A 20,848-nucleotide genomic window follows, 5' to 3' on the forward strand; every position below is an offset into this window, starting at 1 on the left:
GGGGGTGGGTCGCGGCGCGTGGGGGTGGGTCGCGGGGAGTTGGGGTGGGTCGCGGCGCGTGGGGGTGGGTCGCGGCGCGTGGGGGTGGGTCGCGGGGAGTTGGGGTGGGTTGCGGCGCGTGGGGGTGGGTCGCGGTGCGTGGGGGGGGGTGGCGGGGAGTGGGGGTGGGTCGCGGCGCGTTGGGGTGGGTCGCGGGGAGTTGGGGTGGGTTGCCGCGCGTTGGGGTGGGTCTCGGCGCGTGGGGGTGGGTCGCAGCGCGTGGGTGGAGGGTCGCGGCGCGTGGGGGAGGGTGGTTTGAAAAAAGGAGATTACTTGTTTTCTTTATTTATATAACAAAGTGCTGACTTTTTCTTGCATGACGCACACCCAGCCCCCCATGTTTCAGCCTCCCCGACGTGACCCACGCGCAGTGCAACCCACCTCCGCGCAGCTCAACCCACCCACCCCAACGCGCGGCAACCCACCCCAACTCCCCGCGACCCACCCCAACGCGCCGCGACCCACCCCAACTCCCCGCGACCCACCCCCACGCACCGCGACCCCCCCCCCCACGCGCCGCGACCCACCCCAACTCCCCGCGACCCACCCCCACGCGCCGCGACCCACCCTCCCCCATGCGCTGCGACCCACCCCCGCGCAGCGCAACCCACCCCCTCCCCCCACGCAGCGCGACCCACCCCCGCGCAGCGCGACCCACCCTCCCCCACGCGCTGCGACCCACCCCCGCGCAGTGCAACCCACCCTCCCCCACGCAGCGCGACCCACCCCTGCGCAGCGCGACCCATCCCCCCTCAGTTCCAGTGTCCATTGGGAACACATCACAGAAGTTGAGGGTGCATCAATGTTGCATTGGTGGTACTTGCAACAAGAGGAACAATGAATTAAGGAAGACAAAAAAGGGAAGAGTCGTTATCTTGTCATTTTCTTCAAGTCTCAAGAAAGTTTCCTGTCACCTTGGAGGTCAAATAACAGGTCTTATTGGTCACTTTTAAGTCATGTTTCATACCAAAACAAAGTTAAAAGTCAAGCCTTACATGAGTGTAATTTTAAGTGTTTGACCTAAACAGGTAATGTTGAACTTCAAGAAATACAATTATCTGTTCCATTACCTCCAATCATTGGATTTTGTTGAGACCCTAATTTTGTGTAACATAAATGCCGTCAGAATTGTTTAAACATTTTGAGTGGAGAAATTCAATTAAGCCAGAAGTATCTCCAGTAATTAGCAAACATCAAGTGAATCGTACCAAAAATAATTGATAATAATTTGCTTCAAGTTTGGTTTGCTGACTTTTGAAAAGTTGCAGGTTTGGAACTTATCGGAATAGGATTTCTAAATTAGTTAGCTTGAATGAAGTGGACTGCTTAGGGCTCTTAAAATCTCGCACATGTAATTACCGTTATTACATTGGTTGGCTATCGTAATCACTTATTGAAAAAGCAAAACTTTGAATGTTAAGCCTTAAAAAGCACTGGAGGTAAAAACATACCAACATAAAGCTTGACTTGTGACTTTGCGCTATGATGAAAATGTAACTTTAAACTGACCCAAATAACCTGAGATTTGATAACCACAAATCACACATGTACATGTTTGCAGTGCCAAGATTTAAAATGTGAATAAATGGACTAAAATAGACAATTTACGCAGTGCTTTGTGCCCCTTATTTTCTTTTGTGTGTTTAATTACTGCTGAATTTTTGGATGGGTTATATAAAATTAGCAGCCAAGATCCGCAGCACGAAAATGGTGAACTGACAACGGAAACTGACAAAGTTTCCCTCTTTTTCTTTTTTGGCATTGCTGCTGTAGCTTTTTTGGGTGGTGCTCATGAAAATTAGCCTAAATCTGCATGGATCCATGTAACTACAGTACATGTACATGTATGAAGTGACATGAAACACTCTTGAGACAAGAAGAAAATGACTTGATAACAACTCACCCCTTTCTGACCTTCCTGATTTCATTGCTCCACTGGTCACAAGTACAACCAATGTAACATTGATGCAGCCCACCAACCTGCGCTGTGTTCCCTAATGGCCACTAGAACGCGTAGCGAAGTGGAGCAGGTGCATGCTGACCTCTTCTGGTTCCCAGACCTCCGTTGATGGCTGCATAATGAGGGTAGACTGCTTTGGCTGTGCTAGGCACTCTTGGGGTTCTAAAAAGCAATTTAAAAAAAATGAAGGGAATTATACATGATGTTTTGAGACTGACGTATGCAATCACAACCAAATGTAAAACTGTCAACACAATTTTCATTAAAAAGACGCAAAATACATGTATAAAAGACTGTTAAAGATTTACATTTGAAATGCATGTACAGTAATTTAGCAGTTTCCAATAAATTGAGAGGGTAAATATACAAACCAGGAAGGCAATTTGTCAGTGTTAAGCTTTTCTATCCGCTCAGTTCAGATCAAACACCAGGTACATATTGGGGTACATGTGTACATGTACATGTCTTTTTCCTTCCATGATGCACTACAGAAATGTGTTGGCTTTTTGGATACTGCTTTCTGACTATTGCAGACCTGGGTCTTATTACATAACATGCCATAGACCAGAAGAAAGGACAGTGCCAAAGCATTGTGTGCAACCAGCTTGAGAGCCCTCATTAGCTAAGCAGGTCAAATTTGAATTTGACTGGTGGAAGAGGTGACTGGACATGCTCAATCCTGCCAGCAAAGCCCTACTTTTGCAGTTGACACATTTGGTAACCATGAATGCTGTAAGGTTCAGATAACTATATCAAAAAACGTTTTGGCGGGTCGGGAGGTGGGCGAGTGAATGAGCAAGTTTGGGCGAAAAGGGAAAAAAATGTCAAAACTTTTTAAAAAGCAGGAAGCATGAAACCCAGAAATTTCTAAAAAGCAAGTAAACGGCTTGGAGTAAATGAATAAAAAGGAACTGTAGAGAACCTGAAATCTTTCTAAATTTCCTAAACTGAAGCGTTCCACAGAAATCACATAGCATCCTGGCTGAATTTAAATGAAGCAAGATTTCCAGGCCATTTTTTTGAAGTTTTGCTGATAAACGTGAGATCAGGGAATGAAGAAAAATTCACAAAACACTTCACAGAATGATGATCACAAAGATTTAAATGTAACTACTGCAAAGTTTCCATTGTTTTAGATATGATGTGAAATCAGTCAGTACACACCAACCAAAAAAGCCCTTCCATTTATTTGCCTCGTATACACGATTCTGAACTGTGCCTATGTAATTAGTGGTAATTGGGTAGTAGATTTTTGGAAATTGTTTGTGACCTTGTTTGTCTTGAAAATGTAATAGTGTAATAATTGGACAGCTATGATACCAATCTCACATTCTTTATAAAATTGTCTGAGTGTGATGTTTGAGAGAAATATTGCACACACGTACATGTACATACACTGTACATGCATACTGTACATGTAAAGAAAAATTGGTCTTGTCTGAGAAATTGAGCACACGAAAAACAGGCTTTACATTTTAATGGATCTAAATCCGAACCAGCAGAACTCTATTGAAACCTGAAAGGTCTAGTATGTGTATGTTCCATGTTCATCCAAAAATCAAGTTTTGGAATTTTCATACTGATGCCAAATGGTCACGTGCACCAAAATAACAGGTACTTTGTTTTTGTAAATTCAACTGCAAAAATTGTTTCCTTCGTTTCATTAATACTCTCTGTGATTGGTACGAGTACAATGGCCAATCACATGCTACAGGAGATATGTACATGTATGGGACCTCCTTCCGAAACCCAGCCTCTGTGTATGGACACAGTTTAAGGATGCCAGTCGTCAACTGCCAGAACAGGACTTACTATTTATTTCACAAAATAGAAAGATGGAGGAAGATCATACGATACTAACTACAGCTGCAGACTCTCATCTGTAATTAATGTGCTTTATCTCATTGAACTACACTTTTATCTTCCAATTATTTGATATTGTTTTGTTTACCATGGACCACTGATACTGCGGAGTGCAGAGCCAAAGAACGGATGGATGCTTAAAATGCACTTAATCATTAAAATTTATTTTACATTTAAATTAAAAACAAAACAAAAAAGCTGACACATGCTTGATGTAGGCCCCTGGACACTGCACGATTAGCATGATCAACTTGAGCAGTTTGAAAAGAAACAAATGTAGGCCAACATGTTCCGATTAAATGAAAATGCTCAACTGTACTACCAGAAATATGATTTATAATGTCAAGAAGAAATTAAACATCATCACGATCAAGACTTTGATGGCTTTTATGAGTACATGTGTATGAATCCATGTGTAAGCAAGCTGTGCATGATGCCACACTCTCGGAAAATTAACCAATCATAGTGGGAAATCAAACTTTGATGACCTAAAACCATACCGACTACCCAAGCGGAGAAAATTTTGGTATCAAACAGAAATTTCATCCTTTCGGTGGAAAAATGACAGGCTTCAATTTTGTGTATTTCTTGGGAAACGGATGCACAATAGGACGTATAATTCTTGCACAAAACATAAGGCAAGATTTATTTTCCAACCTCACTGTGATTGGCCATGAATAAAGAAGCAGGTTTTCCTGCCACTTTGAAAGGAATCCTACTGTCATCTCGCATTTTTACTCATGAAATCACATGCTCACAAGAGCATCGTCCCGTTTAAATGGAAAATTTGCCAGTAAGGCTCATCAGTGGGCAGGCTGTGCACTGACTGAAATCTTTTTAGTCATTACGGTTTTTTGTGATACTCGCACATGGAGAAAAACATGCGATGTACTGCACATGTACCTGGACATTTAATTTTTAGGAACCTACATGTACACGTTGATTTCATGACTATGACGAATACCTAATTAACATAATGATAGGAATTAAATTTCATTCCAACGGTCTGTAATTTCAGGGTGGTTTGGGTATCTTTTTTGGGGGGGTGCGCCAAATTTAATTCTAAAAGTCATTAGCAGATCCTCGGAGATGGAACTGAATTTCAAGGAGGTAGATTGGTGAAGTAGTGCTCACTTACCCTCCAACCCAGTGACCCAGGTTCAAATCCCACCCAGGCCAATACGGGTGGAGTGAGGAGTCAGAAACATGCACTGGAGTGAACAAAACCTCTTCAAATTGGCCTGAAAAACTTGTGCTATTAATAGAATGAAAAATCTTACTTTTTGACAAGTCCACGAACTCTTGCTCAAAGGGAACATGACATCCTTTCTGCAGGCAAAGAAGAAGATGGTGTCTCTCACCAACCTGAGGGAGAATCAAAGAAATAATCATTTCATTAATTTTAACTGTGGACAAGTCATAAGCTTGCCTGTAACCTGTGATGGATGCACCTTTGTGGATCTTTCCAAAGCATAAGCACAAAGATGCTACCTAAATAAACCAGCAATTTTGGGGTGCCAAAAAGTGACTTGGCATTCCGACTTTGAAAGGTTATAAAAGAAAATTTCAAGAGGCACACATGTATTAAAATCACCTTCATCGAGCTGAAACATGAGTTTCATTTATTTGGCAACGTTATTTTGAAAGAAATTCTGCCAAGTAAATCTATTTTGCCTTATATCATGACAGCACTCGGTGCCTGGACTGGTAAGGAAAGATCCTCCAATCATTAGAAGCAAAAAGGTTACATTTTTATCAACACACAATCCATGTGGTTTGTATCTCCAACACCAAACATAGCAATGGATACTGGTCCATGAACTAGTCCCTAAATATTATTAAGATTGTGCCAATATCATAATTTACCATCACCATGAATCACCTAATCGTACCTAATATATCTTTTTTAGATGAAATTTTACAGACCTAACAATGTTTTTAAGATTCGAATGAATTTTTTTGACCCAACATGTTTTTAAGATTCGAATAAAGTTTTTTAGACCTAATATGTGTTTAAGATTCGAGTAAATTCTTTCAGACCTAACATGTTTTTGAAATCCGAATAAAATTTGACAGACCTAACGTTTTCCAGATTCGAATGCATTTTCTCCGACAATAAACAGCCGAAGGTTTCAAGTTCTGCACCAGCATTTCATCCGAATTCAGAAAGCATCCGAATTTCGAAAGCATCCGACTTTAAAAAGCATCCGAATTTCGAAAGCATCCGACTTTAAAAAGTATCCGAATATTGAAAAAGTATCGGAATTGAGAAAGCATCCGAATTTCGAAAGTATCCTATCCTTTTGACGGTGTTCGGCCTGATGGTACCCGAAGTTCCAAATCTTTTTCGACGATTCGGCTGTGTTCGGTATGCGCATGCGCAGTCAAACTGAAAATTAATCCCACTCCTTTAATCTCCATCGAGCAGTCAGTGCTATAAGCCCCAAATTTCCAATAAAGTCAAGCGACTACATACATACATTGACGGCACAGATGTTTTGCTGGTCTGGACGCCCGTGAGTGTGAGCCACAGCGCGCCCCAGGCATGTACAGTGTATTTCATGCCCCTCACTTAGTTTCTGCGCATGTGTACTGAATCCCACTGTAGCCCGAAGCCTGTTAAATGGCCCTTAACTCGGACAGGTGGACCCCAAAAGTAATCGATCAGCATCCAGCTCAGAAAAAGTTGTTTGCCCCTTATTTCCATACCGATTAGTATTTCAACACTCAAAGTCCCTTTTGATAACTTGCACACGATAAAAATCCATGTTCTGCCACATCTTTCTTCCATACCTCCAAAGTACTAGAGTCGGAAGTTGGAAGTGAAGCCAACATTTTGGAGGGGATTTTTTCAGTTTTGCCAAGTTTTCCCTGACATTTCTCTAGTTGTGAATAGTGAGGGATATCATGAACGCTCTAATGAGAAAGTGTCATACAAGGAGGAAACTGTATGGATGATAATGGAAAGTTTTTGTTTGTGCCTGTTAGTCGGGCAATTCGACGTGATTGTACATATTCATGCGATGCAATAGGCCAACTCGTACCCAAATACACTCGTATCCAGGTCTGCGTAGGTACGCGCTTGCACCATGCCCAAAATCCGGGAATCTCATTTTTGACCGTAGCCAAACTCGTGTGGAAATTTGAATCCGCATGGAAAATAAAATGCATTTCAGACAAATGGCTCTCGATCTTGAAAAAAATTAACTGATAGATACAAAACAGTTATCAGTCTTCCAGACAGTATCACCGGTGATTTTTTAATGATTATACTTTGTCGGCAAATTGACGTTTTCCACTTTCTTTGATTTTCTTTCGCCGAGTTTTTGCACCAGATGCTATTACATATCACCCTTTGATAAAATCTTGGCAATTTATTCACACACGAGGTCTTCAATGGAAATGACAGTACAATCCCCCACATGGGTCACCACAGATATACGTCGTCTGCTAGAATAATTTTTCAGGCCGACGACCATTATGTCACTATTGCGCATGAGCGAATACACAAACTAAGTGAGGGGCATGAACATACACTGTACATGCCTGGGGCATGCTGTGGCTCGCACTCACGGGCGTCCAGACCAGCAAAACATCCGTGCCGTCAATGTATGTACATGTATGTAGTCCCTTGACTTTATTGGAAATTTGGGGCTTATAGCACTGACTGCCCGATTGTTTAAGGGAGCGAGAATAATTCTATGCGCATACCGAACACAGCCGAATCGTCGAAAAAGACTCTAATTCTGCTTCGTAGTCGAGGGGCCTTTAGAACAACTCTGGATTACCATTCAAAAACAATGTTTGCCTTGCACACTAATTTTAAAAACAGTAATTTAAAGGTACCCCTAACGGTCCTCATTTACTCCTCAATCCTCCAACAGGTGAAGGACTGAGGACAATTGGGGTTAACGTCAACTTTCCTTAAATAAATATAATTAAATCTCAGGGGAATGAATAGAAGCTGGAGGTATCCAGATTTTGAGTTCAGCAAGCTTCCTGATTTTTGCTATAATTTAGTCTGATCTGCACATTCATTTACAATATTTCCTTGGAACTAACTCTTCTTGGCTGAATAATCAACACATTTTTCTCCTTTGTCATTTTACAGGTGTATTTCTTTAGTCAAGATGTCATTTTAATTAGCTTTTATACTGTTCTTAATACCGAAAGATATCCACCCTAGTCACATACTAATAAACAAGACACGCTGTCTATAGCAAATTCTTAGCTGTTCGGGCATCGGTTGAAATGTCTTCCTCCCCTTCAAATCCCGCAGGATTACGTCATCTTTTTCCATACACGATTTTTGGACTAGTTATACAATCCCAATTCCCTTCAAATTTGGTTTAGAAAACAGACACCAGAGTGAGCAAAATGTCTTGTAATTGGCTCCAAAAACTAATGGGTCTGGGCAACTGATATGTTTCAGTAGTTGTGGTAACTTCTATTAAATACATGTACATGTAGTTGCAACTAGTCAACTAGTCGTGGAACCACCGATAACGGTTTTGGTACAATATGGATCATTTGTGGGTCTGTGCTTGCATAACAACTAGGAATGAATCTAGGACAGTGTCATACTCAATGCTCGTGTTCTGGTACTTCTCCACTTTTGTTTGGGTGGATGGAGTACAGTGTTCTAGCTAGGACCATTTTAGTGCTGGGTAAATTTTTGGATTGCAAAACGTAGCTGGACTGGATGTGCATCCTCTATTGATACCGCTGGTCTTGAGCCAAGACTACAAACACATGCACACTGCCTCTGGAAGGCTACATGTACATTACACTGTTTATCCCATAATTTCAATGCTACAATCCTGGACAAATCTCGTTGGAACATGCCTCCCCCTCGCCCCTTGTCATTGTTGTTTCTCATTGGGTAAGCTGGGCTTAATCTTGGTCCAATAAATGACCGCAACATTGAATGGGGGAGAGGGGGATCTTTTCACCGCACTTCCCACAAGGTGTTTCAACTATTTTGTCAAGGATTGTAGCTAGACGTGGCTAGGACACTGATGGAGTTTATTCTTTTCAAAAGAAATATGAGGCCATTTTGCGAGATCAAACAGCCATTACCCTGACATGATCAGTCAAATGACTCCATGATCCTCACTTCTTACAATTTTTTAAATGCTTGCTTGAATGCTTACATCAACAGGCTGTCCTGCAAAGGTTGGAACCAAGAAAGACTGTGTGAAGTTTTGTCTGAACACTGTGACACAAATGCTTGTGAACGCATGCGCAGAGTAGGTTTGGTAACCTGCATCCGCCCATTTTCACCTCACATTTACACTTTCAGCGCCCATGGATATTCAATAATGCCCAACGTTTTGGGTTTTTGGAAATTCTGCGCTTTCACTATCAATGCTAACATCGGGAGAATGATCGGTTTCTCCATTACCCTTAGCATTATTTTTGTCTTTATCACCTGACTCATAATCTTGGTCTGATGATTTATCATTTGAACCAAAAAATAATCCTTTTCACTGTCCGAATCAGCAAAATGGTCACGAACTTCCTCTTCAGAAAACCACACACGTTTACTGGAGGCTGCCATCTTCACGACGATGTGCCCCCTCTTTGGAACCAAAATAAGTAAATGAAAAAAAGGACACACATGAAAGAAAATCCACACAGACATCGACTGATACGCCCTCTTGCGATAGGTTTTGATCATACAAGTACATGTACGATCATTGGCATTTTTACAGGAAATATCAAGAACCCCAAGATCATACATGTACATGTACGTATTTGGCATTGAAAGTGTAAAATATTCGAGCTTTGTCTTGCGTGGTCATTCCTAGTCTATGTACACGTGTAACAGATGCTTGCTTGCAGATGAGCGTCTGTTATATCAGTGCAGATTCAACAATTGTACCAGACAACCCCATACTGCCTCTTCCCCCCCCGATCTTGACCAATCAACAGTCTACTCCTGTATCTTCAACTGGAAGACATAGCAGAAGCAGGTATATTTAGTCAGGTACCGGGTTGGAGTTGATGACTGGTAAAATTGTATTTGTTTAGCTTTCCACTCTCTGTGTTAGGCTGAATCTGCTTGGTCACCATGGCTTGAAGCAGCCCAGACATGGGGACTGAGGGGCATGGTACAATTCCTAAAGAAGCAGATCAAGCGAGCGATATCGCAGAAAGACTCGCCAAAGACAGAAAGGTGCAAACCGAAATCAGAGATACATGTATACCCATCAGAGAACTCAGGGGCTCGGACGAAGTGTTAAGAACAACAAGAGGTGCTCAAACATTAAACTAAGCTAGAATAACCGAGTTAGAAACTGAGATATCACAACTCAAAAATGAACCTTACACGTCAGCGCAATCTGAAGAACGCAAAACACGTTTATGCAAATTAAACAAATGATCTACATGTAGAAGGGTATTAAGTCAAAAGAGACATCTTAACTGGTCGCTTCAGAAGTCAGATCTCTCAAATTAAAGAATTGGTTGATTATGCTTTGTACTCGGATGAGACACTTGGTGAAAAAATCAGAACCATATTTAGAGAGCAAGGTGTAATGACCGTGAGCATATTGACAGGCGTAGTCCAACCAGAATGGCGCCCATGTGATAACAACGTTTTATGTGTATTCAGGGTGAAGTTCCCCACCTTCAGCCGCTACATGTATACAATCTTTGGTTTCAACTGCCTGGGGCTTTAACATTTGGCCAATTACCGCTTTCTAGCATGTCCGGTATGTCCAAAGCCAGAGCACAGCGAGCGCTTACTTTGCACCATCACCAACCAAGAAGCCCCTTTGTATCCTATGATCACCGCAGCAATTTTTCACTGGTAATCTGCAACCTTAAAAGTATGTACATGTATAGCAAATTGAATATTCATGCATTTGTTGGTGCTTGGTATGATATCATAACAACATCAAATTGAATGCTTACATAATTGCTTTGTGTTAAGCCATGTGTCCTAAATGTGCATGTGCAGATTTTTCCCTTAAGGCTTCATGAACACTTTCTTCTGGAGTGATTTTGGGAATTTTGTTTGAATCATGACGGCATTTGTACAAAGGTGTATTTCATTAGACCTCGTGATCACTCCCTGTGATGAAATAGCCCATTTTGTTTCTTATGAACCCAGCTTTCCGGTAGCAGTCAACATTTTGTTGGCCAGTCTTAGCCAAATTCCTACCTAGTCTTTGAAAACTAATGTATTGGAGGGAGAAGAATTAAAGTACAAACTTTGTATGGATAATGACACTGTGTCTAAAAATAAAATAAAGTTTATTCATTATGGCAAAAGTAGGTCTAACATCAGGGATTTTCTCTCTCTATTTCCTGGCCACAGCAATAATTTGTATTAGCAAGCAAAACACTACAGCTTTTGTTAGGATATTACTGGCCCAGCTTGTCCAGCTAAGCTGCAGGCAGTAATTGGGCATGTTTGGAATATGTTTTCTGTTATTCGTCTGACTTGGCAGCAATGATCATCGAGCGCTTTGAAGTGCCGGGAGTTGCAACTCCTTCTGTGTACGTGTACGTCCTCTATGGTACAACTACATGAAGGCCAGTGGTAGCCATCAGTCTACTCGAAAGCCAAACGTGCACATGGCCAGTGTAGTTACAAAAATTGGCCACCACAAAGAGTTAAAGATTCTCATGCAGTACACAAGCTTAAATCAGGTGTATGGTAGCAAATGACCAAATTCTTGGGCAGGGATCACTGTGGTTATGGGCTGGTTTATTGTGACCTGTTAAATCATATTGCGCACTCTCGTGTAAACTGTATTCCAACATGAAAAGATGAAATACATTGGGAAGAGACGACTCCTGAATCTTTTTACACTTTTTATGACTGTTTCGTTGCTGTCATACTGGCCAAACTCATTTTTATTTACATGTAGTACACTTTATTTGATGGTAGGTTAGCATTTTATGCTATTGTCATGAGACACATGTGGAAATAGAGGTGATAAAAATTCAGGTATTGCATCTGGCAATTTCAAGATAATTGTCAAAAACCAAACTACGACAAAACAATTACTACACCATGAATGAATGTACATGTACATGTAATAACAGCACACATATACATGTACAATCCCAATACCCTGCCAACATTGGAAACTCAGAAATAGAACACAAAGTCTGCGCGCAACACCCCTCCTGACTGAAGACCAGCACAGCATCCTGATCAAACCGTTGAGGTCTCACTGATTTTTTTCTCAAAAACCATTGCGTTTTTAGAAGATATCGATTCTACATTGTACATGGTGTCGTTGTCAACTTCTCTCAGTTCTGACTTCCACGTTCTTGTTTTCTCAGATTAGAATGGTTGGCAGGCATGCATAAGGATGAGATGAAAGACTAATGTGAGTACCCTGGACAAAATTAAGAACATTGCTTCTACACAGTCAATGTTCAAAATTGTTCTGTGAATTTCTAATAAAAGTCCTAGAATACCTTTAAAATCCGCAGAAAAAAAATAGAAGATAAAAAAAATCAATATGACCTATTAATGCAAAGTTTGGGTTAAAAAAACCAAACTGACAGGAGGGGGTACACGTAAGTGGACCTCAATATTTTAAAGTAATACTTCTTTATAACACCTAAGGTTTGATCCATGCAATAGTAGAAACGGTGACGCCTTGCATGGATGGCCATGTTTGGGCCACACAGAAAATCCTGTTCCACTGTATAGACCAGTAGGATGTGCTCACACTTTCAACTGCTCCCTCCCACTTTCTATGGTATTTCCAACCCTACATGTAACTTTAAAAACAGAAGCACTTGTTTCTTCAAACTATACTGGGAATCCTTCAAAATGTCCCTTTCAGAAACTTGGTATTATTTTGCAAAACTTTTTACAAGTACCAGTATGTCAAGTTAAACTGCACCTGCCAAAGCACAGCCATGCAAAATCGTTCTGGCAGGTAAAAATTATTTTTACTGCAATCTTAAAGCTGTGTCAAATATTCAATCGATTATCCAATATTGGAATATTGTTTTTAAAAGTGGAATATTCAGATGCAAAATGCACGAAAAAAGAAAAAAATTGCATTCTATGAGCTTATTTAAACGTGATTCCAGACTGTTAAAGTCAGCCAATATGCCCGACAGCAAAATGAAAAATCCATCCTAGATTATGGAAATAAATATTAAATATTCAATGTCAGAGTCACCCAAGCTGCTTGCATCATATACAAGCTGGTCTACATGTAGTGCCAAGGTTCAGTTCGGGTTTGGTTCGGGCACAATTCGGAAATTTTTTGCCGAACTTCAGTTCCGTTTGAGACATGTATACACATGTACGTACATGCACATTGAGATATCGAAGAGCACGCTACGACCTTGTCGTATGTAGTACTTCCGTGTATAGAATATGTTAATACAAGCAATGAATCTCTCCATCCCCATCCACAAGCCACTTCGATGTGAACTTTTTTTTTCTAAACTGTTTCGCCAAAGTTTGTACAGGAGCTAAAATTCCACAGAAAGTTAACGTCGGAGGTTTGACAGTTTCCGACCATGGTTGGCTGACCAAAAGCGGCTGTGTTTGGACCATGCTTGACTCAACACAGCGATCGTAGGATATGAAAACAGCAAAATACAGCATGCTGAAAATGTGAGTTTCCTTCTTCACAGGATACAAGATCAAATTGGATTTCGAGGGAAGTGTTTGGTTATATTTCACCAAACAGATTCAACTACCAAACTATGGCTTTTGATGTATTCACAGAAGAACCTTGGTATCAAGTCAGCTTTCTTTCCCAGGACAGTGCCCAAGTGGCCAAAGGGGCAATTTTCCATCAGTCTTTTTCGAACGGATAATAGCATTTTGAGATTTGTGAACAATTTAGAGATCTGGCAAAATTCCATTACAACGTACACTACGACTTCGATCAAATATGATCAAATGAAAGGCAAGTTAGGTCACTGTCCCCAACCAAATCTTGTCACGCGCTGGAGCACTGCATCGGCCCGCCTGGCAAAATCAGTTTTCCCTCTGGAGTAGCCTTCGATCAAGCACGAGTGCGACTGTGATCAGCATTCAATCAAAATTCATTTTGCATGGCCATTTATGACATCACTGGCTTAACATTGGAAGGATGTGGCTATTGGAGATTAGCAAACATAACGCTAAATCTAAATATGCATAAGCACAATTGGATGTAGTGAAACTTTAGAATTGTTGCGGTACATTGCATGTTCTGTGTTCATTATTAGTGAATACTCACTACTTGCTTTTTACAACCATAGCGTGATGCGGGGCCATTGTAAGTTTACTGTACATGTACATTTATAGTACGTGTGTACACATCATGCACATGTGCCGAGTGCTGGAGCAGCATAACTTGTTATCCATTTTTTGTTATGTTTGCTTTTTTATCAAGTTTTCTTGAGTGCATTCCGGGTGCTGTTAATGCTATGCCATATAAAGCCAAAAATCCCAGCTGACCAGTTTGGTTCAGTTTGGTTTGAAAGTGCTACGATACATGTATGTTCAATGATATTTGGTTCGGTATGGCAGTTCGGCTGCAGCACTAGTAAAGATTTTAATTAATGGGAGTCTTTCTACAGGGTTACTCTCCTACAAAACTCAAAGAGTAACATCAAGAAGGGACAATACCTCTTAGAAATTTATTCACTCCTCAGTGGAGAGTCACATGTACGTATTTCTTTAAAAATCTTCCACGATGCTGATGTCATAAATTACCAGTATTTCACATACTAGCATAGTACAGAGGTACGGTACACTGTGGAGTAACAAATGCATGTACATGTATGCCTGGAGCACAGATCAGAATCTTTGCCAACTTACATTAATTCCATAAAAAAAGGACAATGCACATATTTTCAAAGTATTTTTGACAGAAAAGTAAAAGTATTTGTAGATTTCTTTCTTTTGGCCAGCGTAGTCTCCCCAGAAATCAGCAATAAAGTTCTTATAAGAAGTAGAAATTATTTCAGTTAACTAATAATGCTCTGATTGTGATTAATTTTTGAAAAAAAAATGCTTTGGCTAACATACATGGGTATTAGAAAAGAACCATCTGCCAGCCGGTATGACCGAATATTCGATCAAATTGACAATCAAATTGAAGGTCAAATATTCGAAGATTGAATTATTTGATTTAACTCAGCCCTAAAATGAAAAAAAAAAATCTGCCTTGGACTGTTAAGTATTAAACTCAAAGTGCGCGGATGCACTACCGGTAGCTCTCCTGAATTCTCACACTTAGATGTAGATGTATGTCTCGCCTTGTGTTGCAGTTGGCATTGACCAGTGACAGCATTTGTATGCATTTGAGTGGTACATGTACATGTACAGTACACTTACTGTGTGAAGGGCAAGCAGTTTGGTTTCACTGAAAAATGCCATCCGAATGGGCAAACAGATTGCCTAAAGTAAAATGTTTGTTAGCTGAACGAGCTCACACTTGCTGGGACTTTGTAAAATAACTTTAATAAAGTTAATGGTGAAATGAAAATGAAGGTACTGTACATGGACAGATCTATGTTTTGTGAATAGCGTATTAAAAACCTACAGTCCCATTTGAAAATTTGCCATGGTCCAGCGCCTATGACAAAAAAAATCAAAACTTATTTGGTTAACAGTCCACTCTGTGTGCTGGAGAGTCACGTTCCACAAGTTATTTGCAAAATTGAAGCTTTTAATTTTTGGACAAAAGTGGGAATAAAAGCGCTGACAAGTGTTGTCTTAAACGTACCGGTACATGTAGGCTACATGTACATGTAGTTCCAGATGCTTCAAAGACTTCTTCATAATCAAGTGAGAACCACTGTCACAAGCAGATTTTCTGATAAGCCCTTTTAATTTTGATATTGATACATTATACATGTAATACACTGTAGTTTATGTGTCAGAATTCCAGCTAACTAAACACAGAATTTGTTCAAATTTCAACTCAACTTTTGAGCTACACAGCAAGCTAACAACCAAATCCCCTCAATTCGTTATGACCGAGCATGTGCTTTGCATGCGTGATCTGAAACTATACGTTCATCTTTTGGCAAATTTGCAAAAACAGGAAAGTTTTTCAGTCGTTTGAGTTTGACAGAAATTTGGTGCAAAGTTTAAATGACTGTCGATATACATGTACATAATGAGCGACCTACCCCCCTGTAAATGGTTTGTCCATGTTTCGGCTTGTGTGATTTTTGACAAACTATCCAAAAAAAGCAAACTACAAATAGAACATACATGTACTCGTATTGCCAAAATATTGCCAAAATTCTTTTTCCAGAAATTTTCTGAGAACAAAACTTCGGCAGTAAGAAGCTTACATGTACCGTACATTTAACCTTTCAAACAGAACTCATCTTAAAACGTAGTACTAAAAAACAAATAGGTAAGTCAAGCAACCCAAAACTAAAAAAATCCCCAACTAGGAAAATAATTACTCAACTTGAGTTTATTGATTAATATAGACAATCTGGAATTTTGTGTCCTATAAAAAAAAGACCATGAGTACGATTTGGATGCAACATTGGTGTAAAAAAAAAAATGGAAAAAATTCAGACTATTGAAAAAGTTAACATTACTGGTCCAGCCAGCCATGGGAAACCATTTAGAAAAATCTAAACGAAACAAAACATTCCATTGAGTTACATGTACGATTATGTACATGTAGGCGTAAGCAAAAACTGTGCCACTGCTAATGAAGGAATGCCAAAGAATACTGAGCTGTTTGTGTTTTTTAGGGTCGTGACTGGATGCACTGAGCTGACTGTTTACCGGGGGAATCACATAGCAGACTGCTTTTTGTACGGATTGCCACCGTGGTTACATTTAGTTGCAATTTTTGTTCCTGTAGTTATGGCTTGATGGCGAGAGAAGATTCTTATGACAGCCGGCAGGGATTAATGCTGGTTTGATTATCATGCATAAAAGATCATGGCTCATATAATGGTGTTGTCACAGTGATCATGCTTCGTGGTTTATTAACTTAGCAGTAATTGTCTACAGCAATGACTAGAAACACTTAAGTGATGGTCTACTAGCTACATGTAGTTTTCAGATGCCAATTTTCAGTCCAAACAGAATGAGAAATCTTACCTTTTTGACAGCTCCAAGAACTCGTTCAAGATGGATGTGGTGTCCCTTCTATAAACGTCCATGTAGGCAAGTTGTTCTCATCAACCTGAAGGAGAATCAAAGAAACAGTCTATACAATTTTTGCTATGTTTTCTTGCGGAAAAGAAATAACCTTCCCTGGAGCCTGTGCTGCACTTTTATGAATCTTTGCAAGTGCAAACAATTTTGCAGGAAAGCAGAAAGAATTCCAAGATAACAGTAAAAGTCAGAGTTCAGCTTTATCTCTACAGCAAAATCTGTCTGATGGCAGCTCAACAATCCACAAATTAATTGCCAATCTTGCAATGAGAAATGTTTAAATTATTTTCCAAGTTTAAGCTCTTAATTTGGAATATGCAGGATCGTCAAAAGTGCCGATGACACTTTTCCTCATCAGTTTATCCAGTTCTGGATTGGGTCACAATCTCCTTGACCATAAAAATAATCAACCAAGCAATCTATTTCTCAGCCAAAGCCACCAGATTTGCATTCATGTAACAGACTTATAGTACATGCACATGCAATTTAGGAAACAAAGAACTTGAGCAAATCATGCTTTTGAAAATTTCAATTCAATGCAACAGCTTACAACAGGTCCAGACCTACTAATGTTACCGTGCCCTCAGAGCTACATGTACTTGCTTGATGACCGTACCACCAATGGACCACATACATGTATACAAGTACAATGTACAAGCCCTGTTGGTGCCACACAGGAAATCATGTTACACTTTTTTGACCAGTCACCACAATATTTCCCAACCTTAACTTAAAAAAATCACTAGGTTCTTTGGAACTGTGAGGGAAATCCTTAAAAATGTCATTCAAGAACTGGCTCTTACAGAAAATCTGCAAGTATTAACAGTGAAACCCTGTAGACATGTACCGAAACTGTAAGCTCTCAAAATAGCGGAAAACGAACACTAGAACTTTGGATAGCACAATGTTCTTCTCCACTCCTGTACAGTTTGACTAAATGATGTTTTTCAGTAAAACCTATTGGAAAGAATTCATGAAGATCCACTAGCTACCCGACTGTGGACTCACCAGTTTTCAATGTGTACTCATTCCAAGGGTATTCCTCGCAAAACATTGAACAGGCATATTAAATGGTACATTTCTTCTTCACATCTCTTCTTCACAGAAGAGATACCAGTACTTGTATAGTGCATAGTCGTAGCCACAAGCTATCATCTACATGTACATGTACATGTGTACGTGTACCTTTGTATCACATACATTTACTGGTACATGTAGTGTTGGACAAATCCATGCAGGAATCGGTAAGAATAGATTCCAAACTTGGAATCTATATGTGATCCATACAAGTCGTTGATTCCATTCCCTTGAGATCCGATTCCAGAATGCATCCAGCAATTCCGCCATATTACAGGTGATTTGGGAGTTCATGAACGGATGATACTGGTACTTACTGGTACATGTACCTGTTAAACCGTACATATTGTACCAGTATTTCTCTAGCCTAAGGATCCAATTTGCCAGTGCTTACATACCACAATAAACAGTGTCTTCAGCGTATTATCCACAAGCATAACGCTCACAGATCACTGCACTCAGTGTGCAGAATTCTGGCAACTTGCCAATGCCTAATACCACACAGGCTTCATATTCAATGCAAATGAGATTGCTACATTATACACGTCAATCATCCTGTGAAAACTTTCTTGCACTAATGGTTGTGACCTCAACAAAAGTTACAATGTGACAGCCTTCTATTCTTCTTTTGATTGATGTGTTGCCCCCCCCTTACCCCACTTCCTTGATAGACTTTATTTCGAGTCTGGAACACACACGACCCAGTTGAAAATGCTGTGTTGATTAGACAACTGGGGCATAGAAAAGGCAATCGTCATGTAACACAAGATACCAGAAAAGTATTTCCCCATACACATACTGGTACCAAAAGCTGTGTACTAGTGAACTGCTGATCTACAGAGTTCATGATCTACTATTGAAATGTACATGTACTGTCTTGAATCTATTCCATGAAAACACATGCCCAAGTGGATTCACCGATATTTCCGCAAAGCAACAGTTAACAAACCTCTGCTCAAAGCCAAAATGAATGCAACTCAACTGATAATTCAAGTTTCTAGATCATTTGGACATTTTGTCAGAGGACTTCCACAATTGGTCACACATGTACATGTATGCAGTAAATGGAGACTTCAATGCCCGTGCTGGTCATGATCATGCCACCTGGTCCCCAGTCACTAAATGGTGACAGACTGCTAGCACGTTAAACAGAATTCTACCTGGCCAATCAAAAACACATTCATTACGCTACACAGCCATCACTGCAACACCTGGCAAAACCCAAGATCCAAACATAGGCACCTATTAGATTACATCATCACCAAAAGAGCCCACCTCTCTGATGTCTGCATCACATGAGCTATGCATGGTGCTGACTACCTACATGTACATGCAACAGACCACATCATAATTCACCTTAAGCTAAGATTTCACATTCATGTGCAACAGCATAGAACCGAAGTCTGAATGGCTGCCGGCATAGACGGAATCGTAACTGAAGTGATCTAGGCAGGTGGTGACAAGCTGCTCCATGCTCTATACGAGCTATTCATCCACTGTTGGGAGACTAATTAGCTTCCGCAACAGTTCCATCATGCAGTTATTGTCACCAACTTCGAACGTTAGGGAGATTGACGTGATTGTGGGAACTAACATGGAATTTCGCTCTTAATTGTCAGTCTAAGGCAAAGTATTTTGGCAAACTACCGCTATCTCGCCTTATGCCAGTCCCTGATTCTGCTCTCCCAGAATCATCATAACGTGGATTTGGGGCAGCACGCAGCACCATTGATATTATCTTCACTGTATGACAACTGCAAGGGAAAACCATCAAAGAACGGTCTGCCTTTACTGATACTGTTTGTGTATTATGATTTCAATAATTGCTTATCAACTAAAGGCTGCATTATTATCTGTGTTTGTGTTCAATTCAAAAGCGGAAATCTTACTAAAGATCAATCCAAAGGAAAACGGTCACACACAAAACACAGAAAGTGCATCTTCAAATCAAATTTGAATTGATGTGAAATACCTATTAAGCACTTCATTCAATATTTATTTTTTCTCAGCTGAAGTTGGTTTGCCAACAGAAGGGCTTTCCATTGTGAAACAACACATTTTGGGTGTGAGAAATTTCCACAGATGTGGATGTAAGAGGACACGGTTTCCTGCAAAGTTTGTTACATCCAAAACCACCTGTTACAAAACCCACTTATTCTTGGGGGACATTATGCGAGTCATCTGCCAATGCTTAGAGGAGTTACTCACTTAAACAGATACACATCACAGGGGGATAACATATTTGACGAATCGGTAAATTTTCAATTGATGGATTTTAAATAACAAGTGTTGCCAATTGAATCCTAAAGAAGAACAAATAAAAATGTTGTCTTGTTGTTTTCCCAATGACTGAAACAGAACTTTTTTTAATTCACGTATTGATACTTCTAAGTATTTTTACCGTAACTAATTTGTTTTCTTAGTATTTTGAGAAACCACCCAAATCTAGTATAGTTTCCAGCATTACATCCACAACCTGCAGATTGCCATATACAACAAACAAGGCTCTGTGTTAGTTAACCTGCCGTGGATTTAAAAGCACCACTAGTTTAGCAAAATACAGTTATCTTCAATGCTTTAGATAATGCCTAAATCAATTGCAAATGCAACCAATCTTTTGCCAGTACGATCATAGTTTCACCATACAATTGCCATTTGCAACTTTAAGCTTAAAAAGTACATACAAAATGTACTTGAACAATTTTGAGTATGCTTGAAAATCTAAAAAGCAATGATTATGTAAGTAAACTGGAATGGTTTGTGGTAGCACCATATACATGTACCTCCACCATAAA

General features: G+C 40.1%; 2 long non-coding RNA genes across 8 annotated transcripts in view; one reads left to right on the forward strand and one right to left on the reverse strand.

Annotated features, from left to right (window-relative positions):
* The window catches only part of LOC110985482 (uncharacterized), a 44,759-nt gene that overhangs the window by 21,890 nt on the left and 2,021 nt on the right, over window positions 1-20,848 (forward strand). The gene's annotated exons all lie outside the window — the stretch shown is intronic.
* Window positions 1-20,848, reverse strand: part of LOC147799566 (uncharacterized) — a 33,628-nt gene that overhangs the window by 1,738 nt on the left and 11,042 nt on the right. For 3 of the 7 annotated variants that reach the window (XR_015424810.1, XR_015424809.1, XR_015424812.1), the window contains 2 exons: window positions 16,920-17,004; window positions 2,082-2,161 (listed from right to left, as the gene is read on the reverse strand). This is a non-coding gene — a long non-coding RNA (uncharacterized LOC147799566). Of the gene's footprint in view, window positions 1-2,081; window positions 2,162-5,142; window positions 5,228-16,919; window positions 17,005-17,984; window positions 18,975-20,848 lie in introns of those variants that run through there. The other 4 variants (XR_015424813.1, XR_015424815.1, XR_015424814.1 and 1 more) reach the window with 3 other exon arrangements.

Source organism: Acanthaster planci, linkage group LG03 (genome assembly GCF_054643075.1).
Source record: "Acanthaster planci isolate LZ-2023a linkage group LG03, COTS_SCS, whole genome shotgun sequence".
Taxonomy (NCBI): Eukaryota; Metazoa; Echinodermata; class Asteroidea; order Valvatida; family Acanthasteridae; genus Acanthaster; species Acanthaster planci.